Source organism: Vombatus ursinus, unplaced genomic scaffold (assembly GCF_900497805.2).
Source record: "Vombatus ursinus unplaced genomic scaffold, bare-nosed wombat genome assembly UNPS02008996.1, whole genome shotgun sequence".
NCBI classification, from domain to species: domain Eukaryota; kingdom Metazoa; phylum Chordata; class Mammalia; order Diprotodontia; family Vombatidae; genus Vombatus; species Vombatus ursinus.
In genome coordinates, this window is record NW_020948774.1 from 97,808 (window position 1) to 121,511 (window position 23,704).

The window sequence follows — 23,704 nt, forward strand, 5'->3', positions numbered from 1 at the left end:
TTCAGAGATCTATGCCTCTAAAATAGAGGTATCAGGTTGAATAATCCCAGGAAATATGCCACCCCAGACCCATCCATGTCAGGGTCTCCATTCAGTGCAGGGAGGAGCAAGAGCCAAATTAGAGCTTTGGCAAAAACCAGGGCACTGCTGAACTGGCTGCTCCCTCAGACATCCACCACCCTGGCCCACCCTTCCCTCCCCTTCATGAGGCCCCCTCCCTTTGCCCACCCTGGGGACACAGGAAGGGAGAGAGTCACTCCTGACTGTCAGCAAAGACAACACAAATTACAAGGCACAGCCAGCTCCATTTGTGGTCCAACTGAGTAATTTCAGAAAGTTAAACCAGTGAGGTCGTGTGGGTGGGACACCTCGGTGGCTTTGAGAAAGCCCAGTGGAGCCGGGCCTAACTAAAGGGTGAAGGAGCTGATTGTAGCTTTCCTCAGACCCAGAGGAGGCGTATCATCTGCCAATCTTTCCTCTAACAAAACAGCCAGACTCCTTTCTATTTGCCTGCTTTGGCTGCCAGAGGAGACACAGGTGACCTGAGATGGAAAGCAAGTGAGGAGAACAAAGAAGAAGGATAAAGGGAAGAAGCTCATTTTTCTCAGGAGAGGTTTGCTTCACGACGGATTTTGGTACTGGCCCATAGTGGGGCTGTGGCACTCCAGACTCTGTACGTATAGAGAAAATGAACTTCTTCCTTGCTTTGTTCTCTTCAGTTCCCAGTACCTCCTCCTCACCCCCAACTAGGCCTTTGTTTTTGATTTCAACTTCTTTGGAATGACAATCACACATGTCTTGTTTGCTTTCCTGACAATTCTAAAGCAAAAGGATTATTTGGGGACCATATTTTCCATACCCCCCATAACACTATTTTACCATATAAACCCATATCCTGGAACATCTCCCAGCCCTTCTGCTCTTTGAGAGGTGATGCTCTCCATCCTATAGGTACCTAGTCCCCTTTAGTCTGTCTTTCTCTGTCATCCACTGATAGAAATGGATTTCCAGGCTCAGTTTATCTGTTCTCTCTCTGATGCTAGCTGGTCTTAGGCAAGAAAAAGTAAAGGACAATTTCTACTTCCCTGGAAATAAGAGCCTAACATTTGGGGCTTTGGAGAAGGGGAGGGTCTTAGGTAGATAGATCCTTTCATCCAATGTTCAAGTTCATTTCCAGACTACACTGTCTCTCATTCTCACAGTACAATTAATTCAAGGCCAACAGTCCAGAAAAACAGTTGGTAAAAAAGAAAACTCAGAGCCTCCATTGCTCAACTTAAAGCCTCTTCCTGACACAGAGTTAGTTTTTGTTTGTGAAACAAAATAGGCTATGTGTGCATAAATTCCTTACCCCAACATACACTCCCCCCAAATTCTGGACCCTTCTTCTTTATCGCTAGGTGTTTCTCCCCTGGCCAGATCCTCTGCAAATAGCCAACCAATAAGTATTTCTAAAGTACCTACTACGAACCCAGCCATGATCAGTTACGTCTCAACCAGCCTCTTTCTAGGGCAACTAGGTGATGCAGTCCATAGATCACTGGGCCTAGAGTCAGAAAGACCTAAGTTCAAATCTGGCCTTGGGCCACACAGGCTTGTGTCACTGTGTGACCCTAAGTAAGTTACTTAATCCTGTTTGCCTCAGTTTCCTCACCTGTAAAATGAGCTAGAGAAGGAAATGGCGAACCACTCCAGTACCTTTGCCAAGAAAATCCCAAATAGGGTCACAAAGAGTTGGACACGACTGAAACAACTGAACAACAACAGCCCCTGTCACCTTAGCAGATCTGGCCAACCAGATCTGGCAAAGGCCCATACAAAGATGACTCTTAGGCTGCTAACCAAGGCCCCTGGGGTCTCTAAGACTAACCTTTCCAAAGCCACAGCTGACTTCCCAGCCATTGTGGGCAACCAGTGTAAGACTTTTTCATAACAGAATGCTAGGCGCCAGGCTGCCCCCCATGGCCACAGAGCCCACATTCCTAAAAGGCCAGAGAGCCAGCTTCTGTTCCTGGGAGAGAATAGGAGAAGAGAGACATTGCTCCCCAACCCTGAGGCCTGCCTCTCTACCCACAGAGTCAGCCCATGTGGAAAAGGCCGGAGAGGCTGGGCCTAGTTCAGGAACTGCAAGGGCCAAACTGGTACGTGGCAGGTTGGCATTTTGAACTCTTTTCAGGTCCTTTCCCTACAGGAAGTCAAATGGCCTGACTCAGGATCTGTAAAGTGCTTTGGATTTAAAGAGAAGACAAGATCATTACACGGACCTACTAAACATCTCTAGTTTGGGCCATATATTTGAGTAAAAGCATTAAAGAGTGCTTGTCTCACAATCAGGAAGTGCTAGGTTCAAGCCTCACTTCGGTCACATGTTCTCTGGGGGACTCCGAACCACTCTCCCATAGGGCCCCAGGGCAACTTTTGAAGACCACAAGTTGCAGAGAAGGTGCTGCTCAATACTGGTAAAGAAGTTCCTCATTGGGAGCTCCCTTTACTGATGACATCACAGGTCAGGTCAAAAATAAAACACGCAAGCAACTGAATGAAGATTCTATCACCAGGGACATCTCCTCACCAGAAAAACCAGTGCTCTTTTTAACATTTGCAACCAAACCACAGGGCAAAAAGGGGGTAGGAAAGAAGGCAGCTGAGTTTAAATCTGAAAGCAAATGAAGGCACTCAGCTTTCTTCCTTTTCCTAAACACCCTGCATGTTATAGATTCATTGTAACTGCCAAAGAACCAAGTCCTGCCCAAGCAAGGAGGGTGAACATGCCTGACTTTTCTAGCAGAAATAAGAAAGTAACACTGGAGTGTAGTGGAGACACCAGGTACCAAGAAGATCCAGGTGGTTCAAATTACACTTAAGCCACTTGCTGGCTGTTTGACTTGAGCCAAATCACTTATCATTCCTCAACCTCAGTTTCCTCATCTGTAAAATGAGAGGGTGGGACAACACGACACACCTTCCAGCTCTAAATGTAGAAGTCTGCCAATAGCATCTGAGGTAGACCTCATGCAGAAGGCGTCATCTGAGCTGAGCCTTGAAGGAAACCAGGAATTCCAAGAAGGAGGGGTGAGGAGGGACTTCTCAGCACAGCAGACACACTAAGGTCGATGTATTACCATGTGAGGCACAGCAAGAAGACCAGCATGGATGAGTTACAGAATGAATAGAGGAGAATACTGTGAAATAAGGCTTGAAAGGTAGAAAGGGGCCAGTTTAGGGAAAGCTTTAAATAAATGTCAGTTTATAATTGATCCTAGGAGTAATCGGGAACCTCTACTGTTTTCTGTTTTTGTTTTAGTTAGGGGAAAGACATCATCAGACTTATGTTTTAAAAAAAACATTTTGGTAACTGTGGAGTATGGGGTAGAGTGGGAGAGAGACTCAGAAGTAGGGAGATGAGGGAGAAACTGCTGAAATAATCCACTAGTTTGCACTAGTTTGGTGGCTATGAGAGTAGAGAGAAGGGGATATATGATGGGTATGTTGTGGAAGCAGAAACAAGACTTAACAAATAAAACTGCATTTAAAGAGGCGAGTGAAAAGTCATGAAAGGCAACAAAATTGAGAACCTGGGTCCTGGAAGGATGGTAATTAATACCTTGAATAGAAATGAGTAAAAGTTTGGCAGACTCATGGGTTTTGAGGAAAAGATAAGTTCTGTTTTGGAAAGGAATGGAAATTATTTTTACAAATAATCTATTACATACACCTGACAACCAGCTGCTTGGGTGTACCTTAAAACTTAGACAGATTTGTGATCCCATCAACATGAATAATCCCTCCAAGAGTAGAAACAGCAAGCCATGCATGTCTTCTTATCCCATGGGATCTTGTCCATGTTCTCCTACACATCTTCCACTGAAGATCGACCTAACATGCTGGATGTCAGCATTCCCCAAGTCTTTTTATATTTCATGGTTAACAGTGCAATTATCTTTCTGTTATGAGTATAATGTAGTTCAATTGAACGTACGTTTACACAACACCGATTACTGGTGTCACGCATTGCAATTTCTGGAGCAAGTTGTGGAACTGAGACAGAAAAGAGAATTTACTTGAAACACAGTCCACAGGAGAGGCAGCATGACCACAACCTGCAGGTTTTAACTGTTCCCAGGCTTCCTCAACTGCTAGAGAAAGTGAAGAAAAAATAATGAGTTTTGTTTTTTAAAAATATGATTTTGGATCTAAATTTTTAAAATTACAGTTGAATCTTTTTTTCCTTCTTCTAAAACAAGGGTCTATGAACTTGTTTTTTTAAATATTTTTATAACTGTATTTCAAGTACAGTACCTGGCACAAAGAAGTCACATAATAAATGTTTATTGACTGACAATATAATTGGTTTTCTTTATAATCCTATTTTATTTCATGCATTTAAAAACAGTATTCTGATAAGAGGTCCAGAGGCTTTACTAGATCTGTCAAGGAGGTCCATGGCACAAAAAAAGATTAAGAACCTCTGCTCCAAAAGGAGTGACTAAAATAAAGGTCCCCATGAATGTGATGTTTGCTTAAAAACAAATCCAATATGGCAGGGGCAAGGGCTACCTGAACTCTGAATCGAGTCAAAACTATGACAAAAGAGGGCATGAAGTGGGTATGCGTAACGAATTGAGGCACAATAGCCAGATAATTTGTAACCTCCTCCCTTTGCAAGCTGATTAATTTTTTTTTTAAATTCTCAGGGAATAAAGCTATTTCTAGCTGCAAAATGTTAAGTTTCAGGTCCCAGCAGATTCTTGCAAAGCAGACCTGAGTGTAGAGAGGCCTCTTAGAAAGTTCTGTGAAGCTCAGCAATGGCTCAGAAGCACACCAGAAACAAGAGAGGGAAGGCTAAATGAGTAACTTCACTAAGGCTGCCAGAAAAAGCCAGATCACCTACTAGTCACAGGGCTGGATAGACACCCTGGCCACGGATGGGTCTAATCATATCCTACAAGAAGGGGAAGTCTGTGGCATTTCTGGTAGGAAACACCACTTTGACTCCAAATATGGCAATTAGAAGCCAAGAGACACATCACGAGTCAAGGAGCTTCAAACATGAGCCCTTGACTTTGGATTATCTCCCGAGAAACAAGATTTTTAGCAAAATGAGAGGAATGGCTAAGGAGAAGATATACTTGATCTCACCAAATAGACCTTTGGAACAACCTTCAGAAGCACAAACTATGGGAGCCAGAATTAAAAGCAGGACTTGAGTGAGAATGCCAAGAGTTGAGCTGGGTCTTCTTTCCAAATGCTGAGTAAAAGGAACCTATGGTCCAGAGAATTTAGCAGGTGGGATCAAAAAACTACATCCTAACAAGGTCAGCTACCCAAAGCCATGGAATACATCAACCACACTCAATTTTATTTTGTATTTCAGATCCATGTTCTGGGCTTGTTTCCTTCTGATCCTTTGCAGGGCAATCTGGTTGTGATTTTAAATTCCTTTGCCCACTGTTCTGTAGTCACTGCAGTTTATTACAATACCCATTCTAGGCAGATTTATGGGGAAGTTTTTGGAACTAAGATGCTTAGAGATATCATTAAAAATTTAAAAAGAAATTGGTAAATGATGATGGAAAAACTTCAATGCTTTTAATTCACAGGATCATCAACTTAGGGTGAGACCTTAGAGAACACCAAGACACTTCATTTTATAGGTGAGGAAATGGGGCCCAGAGAAGTAAATAATTTTCACAAGGTCACACTTTAGGCAGGAAGCAGCAAAGCTGAGATTCATATCCAGGCCTTTGGATTCCAAATCTAGATCTTTAGCCTAAACTACTGCCTCACTATTGTTAGAATGCACCCATAAGCTGGAATAGAGAACTATCCCAGGCAAGATTGTCACAGGAAATGCCAGCATCAATAGCAAATTCAGTTGAAGGTGGGGGTTATCTAAAGTATAACTGCTTCTGTATATGATTAGGGTAGAATGGAGACAGAAGACATGATATTTGGGAGGCTGAAGAACTAAAAGGCCAAGGTGTTCAAGGGGACTGGAATAAAGACGACTACTCCAGGCAACTGAATTTACCGGGGAGGCTGGAAAGAGATAAGGAGGTCCAAGTGGCAGGATGTAGTGAACTTTAAGGGAAATGTGGTTGCTGAGCAATGGTGGTAGACTCTCAAAGTGGCAATGGAGTACAAGAAATATGTCAACTCCTTCTGTCCCTATGTCAGGTAAGAAAAAAGCCAGTCTCACAGAGGGTACCAAGTGCTATGGTATCTTTAGAAGGAATGTGAGAAGGAATCCAAAGGTAAAGATGAATGGTGGGGGGAGGTCCAGAGGGCAAAGTAGAAAGACAGGGCAGAGGAAGAGAGGGACTAGGGGAAGTCATGAGAGAAAAGATAGTAGCTGGCACATGCAGCGTGTGGATTCTTTATTGATCACAGATTCCTATATGGTACAGTTTTTAGGGCCAGGTAGCATATTGGGAGGCAGTCCACCCTGGTGGAATGCGGCTGATGGCATCCGAGGGACAGAAGAACTGAGAGGTGAGAAGTCCCTTTGTTCAAATAGCATGGGGGAGGTGAAACTGTCACTGTAAAAGTATGGTGGTGTGTATTTTACTTGGAAGGGGGATTCTCTTGCTTATAGTGGTGGTAATTCTGAGTCCTTGGATGGAGTGCCAGAGGGGTCTTTCCCAGCTACTATGGAAGGAGGTAGCCCCTCCACAGAGGCCTCTAACTGGCAAAGGGTTTGTATCTTTCCCTTAATGTTCCTCTAAGGAAGGGGGGTAAGTTTTGGTGGATGAGCCAGGGAATAGTGAGTGCCAATAGTGGTGCCAGTATTTGGTACCTCATTATGAACTTAAATCCTGGGAAGAAGCTTATGATCTCTTAGTCACTTTATTACAGCAGATCTAGATGCATGATGAAGAACTATTGACTGTCCCAGAAGAGTCATCATCTGTGCTATGCCCTTGATATTCCTGGTACCACTCTGGATCATCTGCTTTTCATCACCAGCTTGATTTAGGAGAACCACTGTGAAGTGTAAAGATAGAGCATCACCCACCACATGGACGAGATCATTGAGATTCATGATTTCACTATTCCAAAGAGAGGAGAAAAAGTCTAACATTTCTGGCTTTCGTTATCCCCCACTTTACTGTCTATACCAGAGAGTACAGTAAAAGTTCAGTAAGCATTATTTTGGGGGTGTTTTCATGGAATAGTTCATTACAATTTCATCTCATAGGATGGGAAGCAATACAAGAGATCAAAGCATCAAAAAAAAAAAAAAAGGCCTCTGAGAACAGCATGAAATAGTTCGAGAGAGTAAAGTACAAAATACCAGTCCAAGGCCGGGATACAGGAAAGGGGAAGAGGGATACTTTTGACTGGGGTCATGGGAGAGGGAGAACCTGGGAAAGGGGCGGGGAGCAGGGGAGACATTTTTTCCATACCTTTCCCTTTTTGCCCTTAATACATTAAAAATGAGATTTGGACTTCTTATAAAATGCCCAATATTGGGGACCTTTCTCTCAACTTGAAAATAATTTTTAAAAAAGAGAAAATCATAAAAAAGAGAAAGAATAAAATGAGAGAAGCAGGCAGGAGCCAGGAGGAGACAAAGGACAGAATCTGACTCTCCATTTCCCTCTCCTTCATTTCCCTTCCTCACATTTCAGTGCAATTAGCTCAAACTCATTTGGTCCCTGCTTGGCTGACCTGTAAGAGAGGGACTCAGCAAGATGGGTTTCCTGTGATTGAGAAGAAGCAGAATAAAGGTAATGGGAAAGAGGAAGAGGAGAAGCTAGGGCAAAGCTTGGGGCAACATACTACTTAAGAATGAACGAACTGCTGGCTGCTCCCCACCCCCAGGTAGGAGTGTTCTATTGTAAAGAGGGGGTGAAGAAGATAAACACAATCTTTCCCAGGGCATGTAAGTCTGCGACTAGTCCAGTTCCCAACAGCACATTAGTTTCTGTATTGTGGGGAGGGGAGCATTGGTGATTAAAGAAGGGGACAAGGTATTCCCCAACCACACCCTGGCATCACAGATTCAATTTAAGGGCTTTGATACACTCTAGCTATTCCCGAAATTGCAAGGAGGTTGGTTAGTTGCATTCACATCCCAGCAATTCCTAATGTCCTCATAGAGAACAGCCAGGAAGTCATCTAGTTTGTCCACCTTACAGCCCTTCTCCATTCTCATTACCACCTCTGTCTGAGGTATTCTCTGATAAGGCACTGGGCTCAAATGAAAAGATTTTCCAGAGGACAGTAAGTCAGTCAATAAAAATTTACTAAGCACCTACTAGGTATCAGGCACTGTGCTAAGAGCTGGGGATACAAAAAGAGATAAATTATAGTGCCTGCCCTCAAGGAGTTTGCAATTCAAATGGGAGACAACAAGCAAATAAATACGTAAAATAAAATATGTACAGCATAAATAAGAAATGGTTAAAAGAGGGAAGACATTGGGTTTGGAAAAGAACTCCTAAAAAAATGAGATTTTAGCTGGGATTCAAAAGAAGCCAGGGAACATGGAGATGAGGAGGAAGGGCATTCCAGACATGAGTGACAGCTAGAAAAAATGCAGGGAAAGGAGGGGAGAAGGGATAAGGGTGTGAGAGAGAGAGACAGAGATAGACAGAGAGAGACACAGAGAGAGAGACAGACACAGAGAGAGAGACAGGAGTGAAGATGGTAAAGTAAGCATTTTTGCCAGTGCTCTCCCAGCAGAGACCTCTAAACAACTTAAAAAAACACAGTCAAACTGAATTCTGAGTGGAAAAACCAACAAAAAACCAGTGAGTCATTTTTTCAGCTGAGGACAGCTGAGGAAGACAGAAAAAGAGTGCTTATAAACACTAGGGGCTGACTGGGAGCATGGCACAGTGGCAGTGGCAGTGGCACTGGCTATGGGTCTGGGCAGTGGCAAAGATGGTAAAGAGACTGAACACCTGGTCAGAGAGAGATTCCAGGGACCCCTTGCTAGCACTGGGCTCAGGATCAGGTGCCATTTGGCAGCTCCATTATCCATTATCCAGTTCTAAGTCATAGTTCCAGGAAAGAAAGGAGTGGCTCTAGTCAGGAGGGAGCAGAGCCATACCTGGGTAAGAAACAGAGTACAGACCAGAAGAGCAGTGACCAAACCTCTACCTGGACCATACCAACTTGGAAGTACTGAAAACTTACATGCCCCTAGACCTAGATGTGAAAGCAGCGGGACATAAATGTCAGAAAATCAGACCAGACATTCCCTCCACCCCCAGGGTGAGCACAGTCCAACTCAAACATAAATTTCAAAATAAAGAAACAGGCTAGAAAAATGACCAAATGAAAAACAAGAAACCGACTATAAAAAGCTACTATCATGACAGGGAAGCTCAAGACAAACTTAGATGAAGGCAATGACTTGAAAACATCTATAAGCAAAGCCAAAAAAAAAAAAAAATGCAGATCACACATAAGTAGACCAAGAATTCTTAGAACTACAGAAACCTTTAAAAGAGCAAACAAACCAATAAGCATTTTTAAGATCAAATAAGAGTGGTTGAGGAAAAATTGTGGGGGGAAGGGAATGAGAGCAATGCAAGAAAATTATGAAAAGAGAATTAATATCCTGGTAAAATAGGCACAAAAAATACTGAAGAAAGTAACTTCTTAAAAACCAGAATATCCAAATGGCAAAAGAGTTACAAAACTACAGTAAAGAAAATAATTCCTTAAAAAATCAAAATTGGTCAAGTAGAAGTTAATGACTCCACAAGCCATCAAGAAACAATAAAACCAAGTCAAAAGACTGAAAAAAAATTAAAGAAAATACAAAATACCTCAGAGGAAAAACAACTGACCAGGTAATTTAAGAACTACCTGAAATCTATGATTTAAAAAAAAAAGAGCACAGCATCATATTTCAAGAAATTATCATGGACAATTGCCCAGATACCTTAGAAACAGAGGATAAAGTAGAAATTGAAAGAATCCTGAAAGAAAACCCAAAATGAAAACTCCTAGGAATATTACAGTCAAATCTCAGAACTTTCAGGTCAAGAAGAAAATATTACAAGCAGTAAAAAGAAATAATTCAAATACCATGGAGCCACAGACAGCATTTGTGATGTCTTATTTAAGGAATAGCCAGGAGGCCAGTGTTACTGGATCAAAGAATATGTAGCAGGGAATAAGAAGACTGAAAAGGTAAAAGTGGGCTAGGTTATAAAGGGCTTTGAATGTTAAAAAGGATTTTTTATTTGATCCGGCACCACTGCATTGGAGGAAGGAGAGGCTTGAGGCAGACACATATACTAGCAGGTTATTGCAATAATCTAGAGCATGGACGAGAGTGATAGCAGGATCAGGGGACAAAAGGGGACATAACAGAGGGATGCTGCAAAGGTAAAATCAACAGACTTTGGTAACAGATCGGATATGGGGAGTAAGAGATAGTGAGGAGTCAAGGATGATAAACAGATTGAGAGCCTGAGGGACGGGGAGAAGGATGCTGCCCTCTACAGTAATAAAGAAGTTGGGGATGGGGGGGAAGCACCTTAGGAGAAAAGACAATGGGTTCAGATTCAGTTAGATTCAAAGAGTTTAAGATTTCTATTGGCAATCCAGTTCGAGGTTCCAGGTTTCCCACTCCTAAACCAGTATCTTACACCATTTACCAAGATGAGGTCAAAATAGACACATGCAGATCTATGGAGAAGGGAAGAATTTGTGACTAAACAAGAGATAGAGAACATCAAGAAATGCAAAATGGATGATTTTGATTATATTATATCGAAAAGATTTTGCACAAACAAAACCAATGCAACCAAGATTTATAAGGGAAGCAGAAAACTGGGAAAGAATTTTTATAGCCAGTGTCTCTGATAAAGGCCTGATTTCTTTTCTTTTTTTTTTTTTGGTGAAGCAATTGGGGTAAAGTGATTTGCCCAGGGTCACGTAGCTAGTAAGTGTCAAGTGGTGTCTGGTCTGAGACCAGATTTGAACTCAGGTATTCCTGATTCTAGGGCTGGTGCTCTACCCACTGCACCACCTAGCTGCCCCGAAAGGCCTCATTTCTAAAACAGAGAATGGAGTCAAATTTATAAGAATTCAAACCATTCCCCAATTGAAAAATGGCAAAAGAAAATAAACAGGCAGTTTTCAGATGAAGAAATTAAAGCTATCTATAGTCACATGAAAAAAATGCTCTAAATCACTACTGATTAGGGAAATGCAAATGAAAACAACTCTGAGGTACCACATCACATCTATCAATTTGGCCAACATGATAAAACAGGAAAATGACCAATGCTGGAGAAGACAGGGGAAAACTGGAACACTAATGCATTGCTGCTGGGAGTTCTGAACTGATCCAACTATTCTGGAGAGCTTTTTGGAACTATGCCCAAAGGGCAGTAAAACTGTGCATACCCTTTGACCCAGCAATAGCACTTCTAGATCTATATCCCAAAGAGATCATAAAAATGGGAAAAGGTCCCACATGTACAAAAACATTTATAGCAGCTCTTTTTGTGGTAGCCAAGAATTGGAAATTGAGGGGATGCCCATCAACTGGGGAATGGCTGAACAAGCTGTGGTATATGAATGTAATGGAATACTATTGTGGTATAAGAAATGATGAGCAGGCAGACTTCAGAAAAACCTGGAAAGACTTGAATGAACTGATGCTGAGTGAAGTAAGCAGAACCAGGAGAACATTGTACACAGTAACAGCCACATTGCGCAATAATTAACTATCAGAGACTTGGCTCTTTTCAGTAAGGCAAGGATCTAAGACATCTCCAAAAGACTCATGATGGAAAATGCTGTCCACATCCAGAGAAAGAACTATGGAGTCTGAATGCAGATTGAAGCATACTATTTGCTCTATCTTTATTTTGTTTCTTCTTTCTCATAGTTCCTCCCATTGGTCCTAATCCTTCTTTACAACATGACTAATGTGAAAATATGTTTAACATGAATTTGGATGTAAAGCCTATATCAGACTGCATGCCATCTTGGGGAGGGGGAAATGGAGGGAAGAGGAGAAAATTTAGAACTCAAAATCTTATGCAAGTAAATGTTGAAAACTAAAAATTAACTAATTAATTTTTTAAAAAAAGGATACATGACCCAGATATAAAGGGAGATACCATAAGAAAATTACATGGAACATATTACCTATCATATTACCTACCTTATAGACAGAAGAATAATTTATGAATAAACAAAAGCTTCATGAGGTATAAAAAGGATAATTTTGATTACAGTGATTAAAAATTTTTGTACAGCCATTCCCCAATTGATAAGTGGTCAAAGGATATGAACAGACAGTTCTCAGATGAAGAAATTAAAGCCATCTATAGTCACATGAAAAAATGCTCTAAATCACTATTGATTAGAGAAATGCAAATCAAAACAACTCTGAGGTACTACATCACACCTATCAGAATGGCCAACATGACAAAACAGGAAAATGATAAATGTTGGAGAAGATGTGGGAAAATTGGAACACTAATGTATTGTTGGTGGAGTTGTGAAATGATCCAACCATTCTGGAGAGCAATTTGGAATTATGCCCAAAGGGCTATAAAAATGTGCATACCCTTTGATCCAGCAATAGCACTTCTAGGGCTGTATTCCAAAGAGATCATACAAATGGGAAAAGGACCCACGTGTACAAAAATATTCATAGCAGCTCTTTTCATGGTGGCAAAGAATTGGAAATTAAGAGGATGCCCATCAACTGCAGAATGGCTGAGCAAGTTGTGGTATATGAATGTGATGGAATACTATTATGCTATAAGAAATGATGAACAGGCTGACTTCAGAAAAACCTGGAAAGACTTGTATGGTCTGGTGCTGAGTGAAGTGAGCAGAACCAAGAGAATGTTGTACACAGTAACAGCCACATTGTGTGATGACTGATATTGATAAGCTTAACCCTTCCTGGTAATACCAGGATCTAAGACCTCTCCAGAGGCCTTGTGATGGAAAATGCTATCCACACCCAAAGAAAGAACTATGGAAGCCGAATTGTTATTTTTTTTCTCTTCTGTTGAGTTTTGTTTCCTCTTTCTGATGGTTCCTCCTATTGGTTTTAGTTTCTTCTTACAACATCACTAATGTGAAAATATGTTTAATATAAATGTATAGTCTATATCAGATTGTGCGTTGTCTTGGGGAGGGTGGTGGGGAGGAAGGGGGAGAAAAATTTTAAACTCAAAAGCATATGGAAGTGATTACTGATAAATCAAAATAAATTAATTAAAAAAAATTTTTGTACAAATTAAATCAATCTAGCCAAGATCAGAAGGAAAGCAGAAGACTGGGAAACAATTTGTATACACAGTTTCTCAGATGAAAGTTTCATATTTCGAATGTATAAACATCTTTGTTATATTTATATAAGAATGTATAAGTCATTCCCCAATTGATAAATGGGCAAAGGATATGAACAGGCAGTTTTTTGATGAAATAAAAATTATATATACTCATATGAAAAAATGTGATTAGAGAAATGCAAATTAAAATAACTTTGAGATATAATCTTACTTAAATCTTATCAGATTGGCTAAAATGATAGAAAGGGAAAATGACTAATGTTAGAGGAGATGTGGAAAAACTGGGACACTAACACACTGTTAGTGAAATTATAAACTGATTCAAATATTTTATTTCATTACTTTATTTTATTAATTTATTCTGATTTCTCAATAATCACTTCCATATGCTTTTGAGTTTAAAATTTTTCTCCCCTTTCCTCCCCACCATCCTCCCCAAGACGGTGCACAATCTGATACAGGCTATACATTTACATTCATATTAAACATATTTTCACATTAGTGATGTTGTAAGTAAAAATTAAAACCAATAGGAGGAACCACCAGAAAGAGGAAACAAAACTCAACAGAAGAGAAAAAAAATAGCATTTCAACTTCCATAGTTCTTTCTTTGGATGTGGATGGCATTTTCCATCACACGGCCTCTGAAGAGGTCTTAGATCCTTGTATTGCTGAGAAGGGTTAGGTTTATCATTATCAGTCATCACACAATGTCGCTGTTATTGTGTACAACGTTCTCTTGGTTCTGCTTACTTCACTCAGCACCAGACCATACAAGTCTTTCCAGGTTTTTCTGAAGTCAGCCTGTTCATCATTTCTTATAGCACAATAGTATTCCATCACATTCATATACCACAACTTGCTCAGCCATTCCCCAATTGATGGGCATCCTCTTAATTTCCAATTCTTTACCACCATGAAAAGAGCTGCTATGAATATTTTTGTACATGTGGGTCCTTTTCCCATTTGTATGATCTCTTTGGGATACAGCCCTAGAAGTGCTATTGCTGGGTCAAAGGGTATGCACATTTTTATAGCCCTTTGGGCAGAGTTCCAAATTGCTCTCCAGAATGGTTGGATCAGTTCACAACTCTACCAACAATGCATTAGTGTTCCAATTTTCCCACATCTTCTCCCTCTATCTTCTCTGTTTTGTCATGTAAGCCAATCTGATAGGTGTGATGTGGTACCTCAGAGTTGTTTTGATTTGCATTTCTCTAATCAATAGTGATTTAGAGCATTTTTTCATGTGACTATAGATGTCTTTAATTTCTTCATCTGAGACCTCTCTGTTCATATCCTTTGACCATTTATCAATTGGGGAATGATTCAACTATTTTAGAGAGCAATCTGGAATTATGCCCAAATTATAAAACTGTGTATACTTTTTGACCCAGCAATACAATATTAGGTCTGTTTCCCAAGGTGATCAGGAAAAAAGGAAAAGAATCTATATGTTCTAAAATATTTATAGCAGTTTTCACTGTGGAGGCAAAAAACTGAAAATTGAGAAGATGCCCATCAATTATGGAATGGCTGAATATATGATTATGAGGGGATACTACTATGTTGTCAGAAATGATCTCAGAAAAACATGGAAAGACTTACATGAAATAATGAAGAGTGAAATGAACAGAATCAAGAGAACGTTGTGTAGAGTAACAGCAATATTGTTCAAAGAACAACTGTGAATGACTAAGTTATTTTGAGTATTATAAATGCTCACATTAACTACAAAGGACCTAAGAAGAAAGATGCTATCTACCTCTAGCAATGTATAGTATTTATTAAATAGTTTTTCAAAAAAAGGTAAACAATGTGAAATAGAGATTCATGACTTCATACTCAACACTCTCTTTGTGTTGTGTTATATAAATGGAATTTTTTTATTTTTGTATTTAAGTTCAAAATAAATTTAAAAAAATTTTAAAATCCTATGAGAGAATAAAAAATTCTAATGGAGAAGGGGAAAAATTAAGAGAAGATCTGAGAGGACATTCCCCTCCCCCAAAATGTATTTTTTTAATTAATTTATTTTTAGTTTTCAACATTCACTTCCACAGGATTTTGAGTTCCAAATTTTTTCCCCATCTCTCCCCTCTCGCCACCCCAAGAAAGCATGCATTCTGAATATCCCTTCCCCTAATCTGCTCTCCCTTCTATCACAACCCCCCCCTTCTCTAATCCCCTTCCCCTTCTATTTTCCTGTAGGGCAGGATAGATTTCTATAACTCATTGCGCGTATATCTTATTTCCTAGCTGCATGTAAAAACAATTTTTAACATTTGTTTTCAAAACTTTGGGTTCCAAATTCTCTCCCTTCCTCCCTTCCCACTCACCCTCATTGTGAAGGCAAGCAGCTTGATACAGGTTATGCATGTGTAGTCATGAGAAACACTTCCATAGTAGTCATGTTGTGAAAAATAACTATATTTCCCTTCATCCTATCCTGCCCCCCGTTTATTCTATTCTCTTCTTTGACCCTGTCCCTCCTCAAAAGTATTTGCCTCTGATTACCACCCCCCCAACCTACCCTCCCTTCTATCATCCCCTGCTCTCTTGTCCCCTTCCTCCCTAATTTCCTGTAGGGTAAGATAGATTTCCATACCCAACTAAGTGTGTAGGTTATTCCTTCCCCAAATCCAATGAGAGGAAGATTCCCTCATTCCCTCACACCTCCCCCCTCTTTCCCTCCACTGTAAAAGTTTTTTCTTGTTTGTTTTATGTAAGATAATTTACCCCATTCTACCTCTCCCTTTCTCCTCCCAGTATAATCCTCTCTCATTCCTTAATTTTGTTTTTTCAGATATCATCCCTTTATCTTCAACTCACCCTGTGCCCTCTGTCTATATATATTCCCTCCAACTACCCTAATAATGAGAAAGGTCTCAAGAGTTACAAGTATCATCTTTCCAAGGAGGAATGTATACAGTTCAACTTTAATTAGTCCCTTATCATTTCTCTTTCCTGTTTACCTTTTCATGCTTCTCTTGCGTCTTGTATTTGAAAATCAAATTTTCTATTCAGCTCTGGTCTTTTCATCAAGAATGCTTGAAAGACCTCTATATCATTGAATGTCCATTTTCTCCCCTGAAGAATTATACTCAGTTTTGCTGGGTAGGTGATTCTAGGTTGTAATCCTAGCTCCTCTTACCTCCAGAATATCATATGCCAAACCTTCTGATCCCTCAATGTAGAAGCTGCTAAATCTTGTGCTATCCTGATTGTGTTTCCACAGTACTTGAATTGTTTCTTTCTGGCTGCTTGCGATATTTTCTCCTTGACCTGGGAACTCTGGAATTTGGCTATATTATTCTTGGGAGTTTTCCTTTGGGGATCTCTTTCAAGAGGTGATTGGTGGATTCTTTCAATTTCTATTTGACCCTCTGATTCTAGAATACCAGGGCATTTTTCCTTGATAATTTACTGAAAGATGATGTCTAGGCTCTTTTTTTGATCATGGCTTTCAAGGAGTTCAATAATTTTTAAATTATCTCTCCTGGACCTATTTTCCAGGTCAGTTGTTTTTCCAATGAGATATTTCACATGGTCTTCTATTTTTTCATTCTTTTGGTTTTGTTTTACAGTTTCTTCATTTCTCATAAAGTCATTAGCTTCCATTTACTCCATTCTAATTTTTAAGGAATTATTTTCTTCAGTAAGCTTTTGGACTTCCTTTTTCATTTGGCCAATTTTGCTTTTTAAGGCATTCTTCTCCTCAATGGCCTTTTGGACCTCTTTTGCCATTTGGGTTAGGCTATTTTTAAGGTGTTATTTTTTTCAGTATTTTTTGGGTCTCCTTTAGCAAGCTGTTGACTTGTTTTTCATGATTTTCTTGAATCACTCTCATTTCTCTTCCAAGTTTTTTCTCTACTTCTCTTACTTGCTTCTCAAAATCCTTTTTGAGCTCTTCCATGGCCTGAGACCAATTCATATTTTTCTTGGAGGTTTTGGATGTAGGAGCTTTGATTTTGTTGTTTTCCTCTGGTTGTATGTTTTGATCTTCTTTGTCACCAAAGTGTGATTCTATGGTCTATTTTTTTGTACTGTTTGCTCATGATCCCAGCCAATTACTTGAGTTATAAACTCTTTGTTAAGGTAGGGGTCTGCTTCCAGTGTGGAGAATGTACTGTCTCCAGCTTCAGAGATTTTGGGCAGCTGTTTTCAGAGATACTTCTAGGGACCTATAAATTTTCAGTTCTTCCCAGGTGGTATGATCAAGGGCAAGGTGTTTACTCCTTTCCTGGCCTGTGCTCTGGTCTATGAATGATCAGAAGCACTCTTTTCTGCCTTGGAATTGCAAGGAGGATTTCCTCTCCACTACTGCCACAAGCTCCACCACACTAGTGCTTCTCCTCACCCCAGGACCACCACCCAAGAATGCGACCCAGATCCAAGCACAGGTAAAGGTGCTGCTCAGCACCAGCAAAGAGATCCCTGCAATCCCCCTCTGATCAGTCATGTGATCCCCCTCCATCTGTGGGCCTAGAGCTCTGGAAGCAGCCGCCACCCTGGGGCAATGTCGGGAGTACGGCTGAGATCGAGCTTTCTCTCACCATGGTCACAGACCTTTCCTACTGATCTTCTAAGTTGTGTTTGGCATTTGTGGGTTGAGAAGTCTGGAAACCACCACAGCTGCCCATGATTCAGTCCCCTGAGGCCTGCTCCAGGTTCACTGAGGCCCTGTCTTTGCCTGTGCAGCCCATGCTGAACTGTGCTCCTCTCCCAGCCCAGCGCAACACAACTTTCCAATCAATCATCCAGGTTGTCTTGGGCTGGAAATTTGTTTCACTCTGTCTTTTTGTGGGTTCCACTGCTCTAGAATTTGTTTAGAACCATTTTTTAACAGGTATTTGGAGGGGTTTGCGTGAGAGCTCAAGCAAGTCACTGCTTTTACTACATCATCTTGGCTCTGCCCCCAAATGTATTTCTTGCAAGCAAAAGATTGTACGATTTTGTTTTCTTGTCCCATTTGTCATTCTTTTTTATTTTACTGGATTATTTAATTCATTCACATTTAAAGTTATGACAGTTAAGTTTATATTTTCCTCTATTTGTCTCTAATATTGGCTTTTTTCAAGTTGTGATTTTCCCCCTCTTCTGCTGTAAACATAATACTATGTATCTTCAGTTATTTTAGCTTAATATTTCTAAGAGTAGCCCTTTTCCCGCTGGCTCTCTCCTTCAACCCAATCCTTCACTTCTTTGTGACTCTTTTCCCTTTGGAATATTACTTATTGGTGTCTTTTTCTTTCCTACTTTCATATGATTAATTAATTTTTCCCCTCTTTCTCTCAGTCAAATAGATTCCCTTTTCCTCAGTTTTTAAAAATTCCTTTTTTTTGCACCTCTTCCCAGAGAGCATTTTTCACTCATTCTTTTCACTTAAACATTTTTATTTATTTTTAGCATTCTTTTCTTTTTAAATTCTGAGTTGCAAATTCTCTCCCTCCTATCGTTCCACCACCTATCAAAAAAGCAAGCAAAATATTATCAATTATACATGTAAAATCATGTAAAACATTTTCATATTAGCCATATTGCCAAAAAAAGAAAAAAAAAGAAAAGAAAGAAAGAAAGAAAGAAAATCATACTTCAATTTGCACTCAGATTTCATTAGTTCTCTCTCTGGAGGGAGACAGCATTTTTCATCATGAGTCCTTTAGAACTTTCTTGGGTCCCTGTCTAGTAGCCAAGTCTTTCACAGTTAATCAAAGTTATAACATTGCTGTTATTGTGCACAATGATCTTCAGGTTTTCTCACTTCATTTTGCATCAGTTCATAGTATATAGGTCTTCCCATGTTTTTACTAAAACTCCCCTCCCCATTACTTCTTATAGCATAACAGTACTCCATCATAATCATAAGCTACAACTTGTTCAGCCATTTTCCAATTAATAAGCACCCTCTCAATTTCCAATTCTTTGCCACCACAAAAAGAGCTGGTATAAATATTTTTGTACATCTATATAAGTCTTTTTCCTTCTTCTCTGGTCTCTTTTGGGTACAGACCTATGAGTAGCATTGCTGAGTCAAAAAGCATACACAATTTTATAGCCTTTTGGACATAGTTCCAAATTGTTTTCCAGAATGATTGGAGACCAGTTCACAACTCCGTCAGCAGTTTATTAGTATACCTGTTTTCCCACATACACTCATCAACATATTTTCCTGGTCAGTTGTTTTTCTGATGAGAGACAACATTTCTTCTACTTTTTTTCATTTTTTGACTTGTTTTATTGTTTCTTAATGTGTCCACCTTCTCAATTCTTATTTTTAAGAAATTATTTTCTTATTAAAGCCATCTATAGTCATATGAAAAAAATGCTCTAAATCACTATTGATTAGAGACATGCAAATCAAAACAACTCTGAGGTACAACATCATACCTATCAGATTGGCCAACATGACAAAACAGGAAAATGATAAATGTTGGAGAAGATGTGGGAAAATTAGAACACTAATGCATTGTTGGTGGAGTTGTGAACTGATCCAACCATTTTGGAGAGCATTTGGAACTGTGCCCAAAGGGCTATAAAAATGTGCATACCCTTTTACCTAGGAATAGCACTTCTACGGTTGTATCCCAAAGGGATCACACAAATGGGAAAAGCACCCACATGTACAAAAATATAGCAGCTCTTTTTGTGGTTGCAAAGAACTGGAAATTAAGAGGATGTCCATCAATTGGGGAATGGCTGAGCAAGTTGTGGTATATGAATGTAATGAAATACTATTGTGCTAAAAACCTGGAAAGACTTGTATGGACTGATGCTGAGTGAAGTGAGCAGAACCAGGAGAACACTGTACACAGTAAAAGCCACATTATGCAATGACTAACTTTGACAGACCTAGCCCTTCTCAGCAATGCAAGGATCTCCAAAAGTTTCATGATGGAAAATTCTATTCACATCCAGAGAAAGAACTATGGAATTTGAATGCAGATTGAAGCATACTATTTACTTTTTTTTTCTTCTGTTTTTTTGTTTGTTTGTTTGTTTCCTCTTTCTTGTGGTTCCTCCTATTGCTTCTAAATCTTCCTTACAACATGACTAATGTGAAAATATATTTAATAGGAATGTATATGTAGAGCCTGTATCAGAATGCACACCATCTTGGGGAGGGAGGCAGAGAGGGAGTGCGAGAAAAATTTAAAACTCAAAAGCTTATGGAAGTGATTGTTAAAAACTAAAAATAAATTAATAAAAAAATAAAGTGAATTCAGAAAAAAAAAAAAGAAATTATTTTCATCACTGAACTTTCGTACCTACCTCTGTTTCCATTTGGCCAATTCTACTTTTTAAGGAGTTTTTTCCCCCAGTGAATTTTTGTTCTTCCTTTTCCATTTGGTCCATTTTTCTTTTAAAGGAGTTCTTTTCTTCAGTATTTTTTTTTTGTGCTTCTTTTACCAGACTGTTAGTTCTCTTTTCACAATTTTCTTGCATCACTATCATTTCTTTTTTTTTTTCTTCAGTTTTTCCTCTTATCCATCATCCTCATCACTTTCTTTAACTCTTCTAGAATTCCTGCTAGGCTTGTGCACAATTAGCTTTTTTCTTTGAGGCTTTGCTTGTGGCTGTTCTCACACTACTGTCTTCTGAGTTTATGTCTTGATATTCCTTGCCACCACAGTAGCTTTTTATGGTCAAGTTCTTTTTTGTTTGTTTGCTCACTTTCTAGCCTATTTCTTGACTTTAAATTTCATGTTAAAATTGGGCTCTGCTCACCTTGGGGTGGGGAGGCACTGTCCCAAGTTTCAAGCTTTGTTGTGGTGTGTTCAGAGCCATTCCTGGGGGGTTGCAAGTTTTTGGTGCTGCTTCCAAAGTAATCTGTGGAGAATTGTGTAATCTGGGGAGAATTGTGGTCACTGCTCTCTTGATCTGTGATTTGAGCTTTGCTCCTAGCACTCCTCTTAGCCCTGGAACCATGATCAAGTCCTCTGCTCTTCTGAAGCCACAAACACTAGTGCTCTTCTCTGCCTTGGAATTTCAACCAGGGCCTCTGCTCCCTTCTGACTGACCAAAAGTGCTCCCCTCCACCCTAACTGCAACTCAGAACTTCGTATGTCCCCTGTAATCTCTTTCTGACCAGTTGTTTGACCACCTTACTGACTCTGGGCTGAGAGCTCCCAAAGCTGTTGCTGCTGGGCTCTCACAGTGGACTCCAAGGTCCACTGCTGGTGCTGCCACCACACTCCAGGCCAGCCCCTAGCTTGTGTCACAGACCTCTCCTGCCAATCTCCTAAGTTGTCTTAGGCTGGAAAAGTGTCTTACTCTGACCTTTTGTTGGCCCTGCTGCTCCAAAATTTTATTTGAAGAAGTATTTTAAAGTTGTTTGGAAGGAAGTATTGGGAGAATTTAGCTGGGTTGCTCTCTACACACTATGATCTTGGCTCTATCTCCACTCATTCTCTTCATTATCCAACCTCTTTCTGTTTCTCTAGATCCTCCTCTGATTCATAAACTTTATACTTATCTAGTTCCTTTCTATGCTCTGTACTCTTTGTGGAGTCAAAACTTACAAAGTACCCTTTGACCCAGCAATAGCACTTCTAGGGCTATATCTCAAAGAGATCATACACATGGGAAAAGGACCCACATGTACAAAAATATTCATAGCAGTTTTTTGTGGTGGCAAAGAACTGGAAATTGAGAGGATGCCCATCAACTGGGGAATGGCTGAGCAAGTTGTGGTATATGAATGTAATGGAATACTATTGTGCTATAAGAAATGATGAACAGGCTGACTTCAGAAAAACCTGGAAAGACTTGTATGGTCTGGTGCTGAGTGAAGTAAGCAGAACCAGGAGAATGTTGTTCACAATAACAGCCACGTTGTGTGATGACTAATATTGATAAATTTAACCCTTCTCAGCAATACAAGGATCTAAAACACCTCCAAAGGCCTTGTGATGCAAAATGCTGTCCACATCCAAAGAAAGAACTATGGAATTTGAATGCAGATCGAAGCATACTATTTGCTATTTTTTTTGTCTTCTGTTGAGTTTTGTTTCCTCTTTCGGTGGTTCATCTGTTTTACTTCCAAAATCACTAATCTGAAAATATGTTTAATAAGAATGTATATCAGATTGTGTACCATCTTGGGAAGAGTGGTGGGGAAGAAGGGGGAGAAAAATTTTAAACTCAAAAGCATACAGAAGTGATTGTTGATAAATCAAAATAAATTAATTTAAAAAAAAAAACCTTCCAAGGTATTCATTCTGGGCTCTCACCACTAAGCAGTTTCTGCCCATCCTACAGAGTTTGCTGCACAGATTCCCATTTTTCATTGTGCTTTGCTCCAAGAAAAGAGAAAGCATTGTCTCCCGGCAGGTCCCTATTTCCGCAGCTGATCTCTAATCTATATCATCCCCTGGTCACTTTCTTCCCTGTGCACCTCAAAATTCCCTTCTTGGGTTCATGCCTTCCCATTCTCCTAGGTACTAGTTGTTACCCCTAAGGTTTCCAACTCAACCTGTCCCCCCCCACCTCGAGGCAGGACACTAGTCTTTTCAAGCACCAAATCCCCACAGACAACTCAGCATACTGTCTCTATCTCCCTTCATAGAACATCTCTCTTTTCACTCATTGGAGCATTCATCAGTAGAACGTCCACCCAACATCAGAACAAGGCCTTTTTTTTCTCTCTGCCTTTCAATTCTCCTGTTTTCTCACCCACTTCCCAGTAGACTCTTCTCTTCATGGGTGACTACAGGGGTCACCTCCCCTTCGATGCTAGCCTACATCTCCACCATTACCTCCACCCCTGTCTCTCTGTGTACATTTAGAAAGAAGTTTCTTTCTGGTCTCCCTGCTGTCACCATTGCTGTGCTATCCTTGGCTGCTGCATTTATTCTCCTTTCCTGTATTTCTATTGTCAGGAGTATTCAAGAAGCAAATAATCTTTTCAGGTCTGGTTTCTGAAGAATGTTTTGAGAGCCTCTTTATTATTGAATATTTATCTTTCTACATTTATGATTAAGCTCAAATTTTCAGGGTAGGTCACCCTGTGCTACACCCTGAGCTCCACAACATTTCAGAACATATTCTATTCCCTTTTATTTTTTTCTGATTGGTGTAGAAAAGTCAGGTGTTATTCACATCTCCTTTGTATTTGAAGGTCTTTCTTCTGGTCATATGTAGAATTTGTTGATTCTGAATTAAATTGTTAAGTTTAACCATTATATGTGTTGGAGTTGGCAGCCTCAGATTTTTTTGGGAAGCAATCTATTCATTCTTTCATTTGGTATTTCCTTTTCTCTGTTCAGAAATTGTGGGCAGTTTTCTTGTATTATTTTTTGCATTTGATAGTCAAATTTTCTGACTTGTCATGTCTTTTCTTTGGGACTTATAATCCTTAGGTTGTCTCTATGTATCCTGCTGTCAAGATAATCAGGTTTTGTTTGAATAGAAAGCAT

The 23,704-nt window shown here is 39.8% G+C and overlaps 1 protein-coding gene across 3 annotated transcripts in view; it reads right to left on the reverse strand.

The window, feature by feature from the left end:
• ASPSCR1 (ASPSCR1, UBX domain containing tether for SLC2A4) overlaps window positions 1–23,704 on the reverse strand; it is a 135,098-nt gene that overhangs the window by 22,477 nt on the left and 88,917 nt on the right. The window lies entirely within an intron of this gene.